The following is a 9,480-nucleotide window of genomic DNA, read 5'->3' as shown; positions in this document are numbered from 1 at the left end:
AGGCCACGTCGGATCCGCCGTGGCAACCTGAGGTGGCAAAATTGTGACCAATTCAAAAGGTCATGGACAAGATTCAACCCGGTCCAATTAGGTGTTTTACATGGGCCGAGCCCAACTTTTTTGGCCTTTTATGCTTTTTTAGACAGAATTTTCCTGCTATATGGCTGGGCCTTTTCTATTTGGGCCTCAGCCTTTTTTCCATTTATTTTTTCAACATAATACCATTTGGGCCAAGGCCTTTTTGCAACGCAAGCATTAATTTGTCCAACATTGTTTGGGCCAAGGCCTCTTCCAGCCCATCAATATTTTCAGCCCACTAGTGTAAAAGGACTAGACGACAGATAAATAATTGATTTTTTTTTCAGGGTTGCTGTCAAAGCAACATTTGTTTCATCATACATCATTTGTTGTGATTACATCTTCATCACATTATAGACATGAGAAGCAGCAACTAAAAGATTGTCATCAGCCATGTTCAAATAACATTACAGCTCCAGCAACTGCTAATATACAGTACAACTTCCGCTTATGTGCAAACCTATATGAAGGCCAAATAGAAAAGAAATCGCTGAAAAGAAACGCTGATCACTAGCTTAGATATTCGGAGATCACTGCTATGCTACCAATTAGTTTGATTGCAGCCCTTCCAGTTTGGCTCCAGCATCATCTCTCATAACCTAAAAGAAGGAACATAAACCAGCATTAGAATTTGCAACTTTTTGTCCTGGCAAAATATTAGAACTTGTTTAAACCAAAGGATTGATGGCAAAAGTTATCTCCATAGCCGTTTGGTGGATACTGATGGTAGTTTGAGTTGGTAGGCTGATTAGTTCAGTAAGTGTGTTAAACAACCAGGTGCATTTTTCTCTATAGCCGAACGAGGTATATAGTTCAAAGTGTGTTAAGCATGTGACACAAAACATTTTTTCTATTTGAGCATGATAGACCATAAAAATAACTTCCTAATTGCAGGTTTACTAGCTATAGGTCCTGTTGTCGGCAACCAAAAGCATTAGGCAATGAAGAACAATATATTTGCAATTCAATCCGTTAGCCAACCACCAATATGATAGTCATGTGGGTATTACATTAGGAAGAAGCCAACAGATAAGTACAGATGACAAGAACAGAGAGGTCGTACATCACATGGCACATGCATATCTCCATGACACCAACCAAGCAAGGAATGTACAAACAAGAAGCACACCTTCTTGTCATCGGTCATGATAGGTGTGCTAGGAGGTGGTTGACGAGCCTTCCTTCTTGTCATGCTTGGTCATGATCTGGATAGCAAAAAGCGGGAGGGGAGGAACATCAAGTAGAGCATGTATGGAACATCATAATGACAATACTGAGATCACTCGAGCAATCCTAATGATGCACAAACCTCACAATGTTGCCAACAAAGCAAGAAACTCCTTGATCTTGTCCTTGAAGTTCTCTAGCTCTAGGTTATTCAGCAGCTCGATATTTGCTCAACCGTGTGTGTACATGCATCAGGGCATACATAAAATGTTCAAGTTATATTCTCAGCTAACTGTGATGTATCAAAATAATTAATTCAGGACTTCAAAGGTAAAAATTGAGCTTAGACATGAAACTTTAAAGCACTCATTTCAACCATGTTTAGATAAACTTGAGGTAAATTAGCAATAAGGATATTGGTTACAAGCTAGGTGAAATGCAAACAAAGTCCTATTGTATTGATGGATCCTAACTTGTTTAAACTAGAGCAGATTGTTCAACTAGTGCAATCTAGCAGTCTAAAAAGAGAAAAGTATGTTCATTCTCAGTTACACATTAACTAGAACAGAAATGAGAGACACATCATCAGAAAAGAAATAAGAGACACTAATATAAGCAAGAACGTTCAACAAGTACACATTAATTATAACATAGCTCTGTAGCACTGTTGTTGTTTGAATATTAAAACCAGTAGTTGTCAGCTATGGAGCATCGCGCATTGAGCAGCATTAGTATGTCAGCTAGCAAAATCCTCATGTACTAACTTAGACAAATTTGACATACTAATGCTAGAGAAAATAATTGTTTGCACATCATCGTCCAGGACCTGTACACAACTATATGCAACACAATCACAAGTGACATTTACAGAAGCAACACAGACAAATAATTGAATCATTCAATCAATTGGCGAGGCCCAAAAAAATTATTATGGGGCGTCACATAGCTACAGAAACCATATCATGAATAAACCGAACATTTGCAAAAGTAGAGCGAGGTTCTCTCAATGATTGTAGCCTTTGATATATTTATAGTACCTACTTCCTAAAGGATCATTTCATCTAAACCCTTACCGGACTAAACTAACAAGTGATCAAATTACAGACAAAAACAAGTGGCATTAGCTAACAAAGTGGCAGCAACTCAAAACAAGTAGAACATCTGTTGATAAGCAAATGAAAAAAGCTAAACACATGTTTGGTCAGAAGAACTAAAAGCTAAATCATGTCATTCCAGGAAGAATGTCTCATGAAAAATACAAAAACATGCGGCCTAGAAAATAGGTCAGCAAGTTACAGATAACTGATTAATGGTAGAGCCAGACAACGGTCTGCGCGAGCTGGAGCAGCCTCTCGATTGCCGACGTACACGTCCAGGTGACCTGTATGGAGTAGTACGTAGTAGAGCACCTGCACCCTGCGAATCATTCAACGAGTCATCAACAAGAAAGGGGATCGAGAATTCAAAGTGGGGAGGAAGCAGATAACCGTGCAAAGAAGACGAACCAGTTATAGATGGAGAGGTAGGCATGCTCGAGTGTCAACACCATCGCTGCTGCCGCTGTCCAAATCGGGGTGTCAAGGAGGAAGCGATCCGAAGCAACAAAAACTGAGCAAAATTAAAAGCATCAGTTGCCAGAAGCATGTAGGCAACAATATTGTATACAGCTGTTACTGAATATAAATACTGAACTACAACAGAATACAAGTTTGAATACTGCACAATATAAATACTACACTACATATTACAGCAGCATGATAGAAATGTACTCCAATATATTCACACAAGCACACAGAAAATATACACCTTCAAAAGTTTGTGTAAGAATAAAATGGCTGGCACTTGGGTGTCAAATGTACAACTGCAAAGGACACGACAACTATAGCTATGTGAGCCTGCCTGATAGGTAGGTCAAGCAACTTGACTCGGTGAACTGGGAACGATCTAAGATGGACAATAAGAATGGACAGCAAGTAATACAGACCAACAACAATTTTGATATAACCTTTGCGCAGAAATCCAACATCGTGTAAGTAATACAGACCAACAACGACTGGTACTAACTATCCTTTTTTTTCTAAAGAATGGATGGCCATTGTCATACTGTTTGCTGACATGGTTCTAGTGTTCATTTAACCATGTTTTCTTAATTCGCCTGATTCAGCCAACAACCAGTAAGAAGACATCTTTTTCAGGACATGAATCCTACATCTAGTAGAAATCAACAATCCCGCACAGCTACCACTACTAGCACGAGTCAGAAGGAACAGAGAGGAAAGCCTCACCTTTCTAGGATGAGGAGGTGGCTGGGCTCACGGCCAATGGCTTGGGCGAGGGCAGCGGGATGAGTTGCTGCTCCTGCTCGGGCCCAGGCCAGGAGCGGCGACAGACGGGCGGGGCAGAGCTCGAGATCGAGGAGCGCGGGCGGCACGGATCCAGAGCATCGACAGATGGGAGCGGGCGTGGGCGGCCTGGATCCTCGCGGGCCAGATCCCGACGATCACTACAAAGAAAGACACATACGTGACATTTTGGGCCGAACGAATTTTTTTCTGTCATACATATGACACTTCTATGACGATAATTGTGACAAAACCCGGTATCATCATAGATGTGGTGGGCTCCTACTTCTATGACAAAAAATCATGACAGAAAATGGGCTTTTCGTCCTGGGAGGGCCGGAGACGCAGCTGCATGACTTTCTTTGGGCCATCCATGACAGAAAAAACCGTGGTAGAAGTGAGGGGGAGGAAAATTTCGGGGAGTTGCCGGTTACGGTGGGAGGTCGGGGGCCGAGCGATGCGCGTTTCTCTCGTACATACGCGCATGTGTGTGCGAGGCGTTGGCTCTAACTGAAGCCGAGCGAGGCGTTGGGCTCTAACTGAACCCGAGCGATTGCACTGCAGGCTACGTGTTACTAAACCCGATCGATCGATTGATGGCTGTTAAGTGAACCCGATGGAGCGATTCCTTCGCTACTGCTGCTAACTGAAGCCGATCGATTGGATGAACAGTGAGCGTTGCAGGGGGGTTTGGATGAACAGTGAGCGGTGGCGTTGCCTCTGGATGAACAGGAACCCATGGTGTGGAGGGCTGGATGAACAGTAGACAGTGGAGGGGTGGCCATGGAGGGGTGGTTGAACAGGACCCTGTGGTGTGGAGGGCTGGATGAACAGTAGACGGTGGAGGGGTGCCCGTGGAGGGGTGGTTGAATAGTAGCCGGTGGAGTAGCGCGCGGTCGAGGCTGGATGAACAGGAGCCCGTGGAGGCTGGAGGAGGTCGACGGTAGCCCGTGGAGGCTGGAGGAGGTCGACGGTGGAGATGAACAGTATCCCGTGGAGTCCCGTTTTGTGGTACGCCACACCCCTTCCCCCCGTTTCGACCGTAGCGCTCCAACACAAGTCCGTTTTGCGGTACGCCACACCCCTCCCGATTAACAGGACCCCCGTTTCGACCGTAGGAGGTCCGTTTCCTCCGTTTTGCGGTACACCAGGCCCCTCCCGATCAACAGGACCCCGTTTCGACCGTAGGAGGTCCGTTTCCTCTGTTTTGCGGTACGCCAGACCCCTCCCGATGAACAGGATCCCGTTTCGAACGTGGCCGGTCGAACACAAGGCCGTTTCCTCCGTTGTGCGGTACGCCAGGCCTCGTTTCTATCGCCTGTTCCGTCCAAGCTCTCCCGATGAACACGACCATGCATTCCGTTCCGACCCAGCCGGTTGGCTCCCACGCGTTCCGTTGCCTCCCGATGAACACGACGCATTCCGTTGCCTCCCTATGAACACGAGGACGACGCTGTTTCTCCGTTCCGAACCAGCCATGTACGTATGCGTGAGTAGGCGTTCGAGACCCTGCCCGTATGTACATACGTGGCCGTATTTTCTTTCTTGCACCCTCGCCGCTGTACGTACGTGTACGTGCGTGCCTCTACTACGACCAGTATGTACTTACACGTTCGCGACCAGAATGACAACGCTACGTACGCTTCGACCAGGTGGGTCCCGACTGTGAGGCACTTCCTTGCCTGCGAAGATGTAGTTTTGTTTATCTTTTCGCCCGGACACACTTCCTTGCGTGCAAAGATGTAGCTGGTGGGTCCTAGCAGTCAGGGGGCGAATCGTTTTTTTTGCCCGGACGCACTTCCTTGCGTGCGAAGATGTAGCTGGTGGGTCCCAGCAGTCAGGGGAAACGTTTTTTTGCGAAATACGGTGGCCCGTCCGGTGGGTCCCCGCTGTCAAGTGGAGGAATAATTATTTTGTGCATAATAAGGAGGCACTTCCTTGCGGCCGCCGTGGACCCAGCTGTCAGCCTCTCCACACACAGTACTCTTCTGATGGAAGTCGGTCGTTGACCACATTGACCACGCCGCGCCGAGAGCACCACGGTGGTGGACAACGGTGAGGCCTAGAAAGGGGACGACGCGGAGCCGGGGAAGACGCAGCAGTGGATGCCCACGCGAAGAGGAATACGAGGGTGAGGCTGCCGTCGCCGTAGAATAACAGGGGGTGTGGGTGAGTAGAGGGATGTCCTGGCCAGTGGTGGGAGTAGTAGGGGGCGGTGAGGCCTCCGCGACATCATAGCCGGCCACGGGAGGCAGGAGCACGCGGCACGACCGGCGCTGCTTTGGGCGGCTGGAGTACGAAGACCAGAGGTTCAAGAAGCACTACGGCATTTGGATGGACATCATACGGTCACTAGAGCTAGAGTCGTTCATATTGACTAAGTTGACAAAGCCCTCCGTCCCCGTAAACTTAGTAGGCCCACAAGTCAGCCTCCCACCAAGGTGAGTCCCAGCTAGCAGGGGGAGTATTAATTTTTTTGTGCGTAATAAGGAGGCATTTCCGGTGGGTCCAAGCTGACAGCGGGGGGAATGTTTTTTTCGTGAAATACAGAGACCCTTCCGGTGGGTCCCAGCTATCAGGTGGAGGAATCATTATTTTGCGCGTAATAAGGAGGCATTTTCCTGTGTGGGCCCCTACTGCCAGCCTCTTCCGATGGCTGTTGTTTGTTGACCATGTTGACCTCGCCGCGCCGAGAGCACAAACGCGGTAGATGAGGGCGGGGCCCAGGAAGAGAACCATCCGGAGCCGGCGAAGCCACCGCAGCAGATACCCACATTGAGGGGCGAACGAGCGCTGACTGGTCGGCTGCGGGGTGAGGCTGACGTCGCCGGGAAATAACAGGATGTGTGGGTGGTTAGAGGGATGGCCTGGCGGCAGCACAACCAGCCACGGGAGAAGGGAGCAGGCAGTCCCGCCGGCGCTGGTTTGGGCGGCTGGAGCATGAAGATCAGAGATTGAAGAAGCACGGTGGCCGTTGGATGGACATCCAACAGTCACTGCTGTGTGTTGACTAAGTTGACAAAGCCTTGCGTACGCGTCAAAAAAAATTTAGGACAGCGTCATCGTCAACTTAGTAGGCCCAGAAGTCAGCCTCCAAATCTGTGGAAAACAGCATACAACCCATTAGCCATTAATTTCAATAATTTACAACCCATTTGCTAATTCTTAAGGATATTTGAAGCTCATATTCTTTTTATTAGCATTACAGACCATATATTCTGGGCACTGCTAAAATATTCAACGAAATTTTGCATATTTCGGTGGAGTCCGAACTCTTTTAATCACGAAATTTCGAGTCACGTTAAAAATAGTTTTCAAAAAATTATATCAAAATAAAATTCAAAAAACAATTGTCCGCAAAAAAATGAATGAAATTTAGAATCTTAACTAGCAAGATGCCCGTTCATTGCACGGAACATGAAGATGCATTTGTATGAGTAGTTTATCTTATGGGTGAAAAGATGATATTTTAATGTAATTACCAGTTGGCTTTGGTTTTAATAAGAGTAGAGAGTAGAGAAATCCTGAAAAAAAAATGATATTTTAATGCAATTGCCGGTTGTCTTTGGTTTAAAAATTTATAGCCCATTTCTTACAACTTATGGTCCGTTTTTTGGGGAAGCCCATTTCTTATCCCTCCTCCTTGTCTTGAAAGTTTTGCAGCCCAACAGGGCTGAAAAAAGCAAGTAGGCCTCGGTTTTGGTATTCTCCAAAAAAAAGAACTGGGCTAGCCAATTTCAGAAAGAAAAAAAATATCAACTGGGCTCGTCATGTGCTTAATAAAAGCGTAAGCGTGGGCTAGATGGGCCACAGCCCCCGCACAGCGCGCAGTTGAGCTCCGTCTCTAAAACTGAAAAACAACTGGGCGAGCTGCTGGGTCCCTGGTGTTATCTGCTCGTTGTGTAATTTTCTCGTTTATTGACTACATTGACAATGGCGTGGAACCTAGTTGTCAAACAATTAGGAGGAAGTATTGTTTTGGCTTGTAATAACGAGGCACCTTCTTGCGAAATGCAATGACCCTGGTGGGTCCCTACTGTCAGCCTCTCCACGTATAGTCATCTCCTGATTCCTCTTGGTTGTTGACCATGTTGACAACACCAGACGGTGGCGAGCACAACGAGCTAACCAAGGCGGAGAACGACGACAAGGCCTCAGACGGGAACGAACAGTAGCCATGAAAGATGCGGCAGTGTAGTGGCAGGTCGAGGGGAGTACGAGGGCAACAACATGCAAGTCAAGCATAAAAATGGTACAAAAAATCCAAGGATTAATTGTTCATCAAATTTCTAGACAAAACCCAGATTGAACATGACAGTAACATCTAACCCAACCACTCTTTTTTGCATTCACAAACAAATGGATCGGTCTGATCCATAAAATCAACATCCTGTGCAGAAAAATTTATTTTAGGATGTCTACAACTTGTTGTAAATAGAAGCCGAGCACGTTTAGAAGCCCATTTGTCCACCTGAAACTTCTTTTTTTTTGCTGTTCAACATGTTCATCCGTGAGAAATCTCTTGCTGTAAATATTAAGCCTCATGGACAATAGTAACCTCGCATTCAACAGGAAGAATGTGACAAAGCTTCTGTTTGCCTGGTTGGATGCATATCATCCCATCGTTATTGTCCTCAAACGAATGTCATGAGAACTGAGAAAATCCTTGTGCTTATTACGCCAATGATTGGTTATATGTTTTTCTCCATGTGGTTTTGCCTAAGTAGACATGAAGATTGAAAACAGTTAAGGTCCGAAAAAAGAGTATGTCGAAAGAACGACAGCTGAACAGTTAATTCTAGTACAATATATACAGGCTTTCAATGTGGATGAAATCATCACCTCTATGTATAAATTCTCCAGAGATCAAAAGCATCGCAGCAAGCCAATAATTATGTCCAGATCAAAACTATACATTCTGATATATATGATCTTGACAGAATCCAGCAGCATTGATAGGCTATCAATGGACGAACTCTTCATTGAGCATATAACATAATATTAGTACCCAAAGTGTACTCCAAGATGATATAAAACTTATGCGCACAAATGAAAAACGCAGCATATGATTACAAATGTGTAGATGATAATATACGGTACCTGAAAAGGTGAGGAGCCAAACACCAACTCCGTGTGATTATTAAACGGGTCATGAATTACACCCAAGGTCTCCAGTTTGGGCGCAGAGACGACAATTATTTATGAAGGTGTATAACAATTATTAAGGAGCAACCTTTCAAGTGAAGGGGCATCTTCAATGATGTGCTGCTGTCCTTCAAAACAAATTCCAATGCTTTTAAGGTGAGGCGACTTTATTTGGAGACAACTGATACCGATTTCTATTCCCAAAACATCAGCAAGCGCTCCAGGGCAGGGCAACTGGAGTGGATGATGCTGTGCTGTGAGGCCTCCGACAGATAAACCACCACAAGCGAAAGTTTTTTTAGCAGTGGGAGTTGAAGCATTTGTACCAGATCGTCTGGTAGATGGCACCGGGCGAAGGTGGCGGTGTGAAGAGAGGAGGAAAACCGCGAGATGGACAACGATAGTGTGGGCACGAATTCTTGGTATGTTCGTGGTATGAAACTTTCGTGGTAATGGTAGAACTCAAACTGCTGGAGTTTTCCGAATTTAGGGGATGTCAGCCAAGCATCCACCTTGCCGGGTATGGACAGCAGGTAGCTTGTCGGGATGCAGAGGCATTGAACGGGGCCCTGCTGGTGAGAAGAGATGATGGCCCTGATGAGATCAAATTCAGGAAGGACAGAAATCTGACGACACATGAGATTGAGGGGCGCGGTGCGCCATAGAGGGCGCCACCGAGTTGAGAGGACTTGTGTGCAGCAGCAATCCTTGGTGGGGAGAAGCGAGATGATCTCCTCAAGGATGACGT

This window comes from Triticum aestivum, chromosome 7B, assembly GCF_018294505.1.
Source record: "Triticum aestivum cultivar Chinese Spring chromosome 7B, IWGSC CS RefSeq v2.1, whole genome shotgun sequence".
Classification (NCBI taxonomy): Eukaryota; Viridiplantae; Streptophyta; class Magnoliopsida; order Poales; family Poaceae; genus Triticum; species Triticum aestivum.
Note: the sequence above shows the minus strand (reverse complement) of the source record.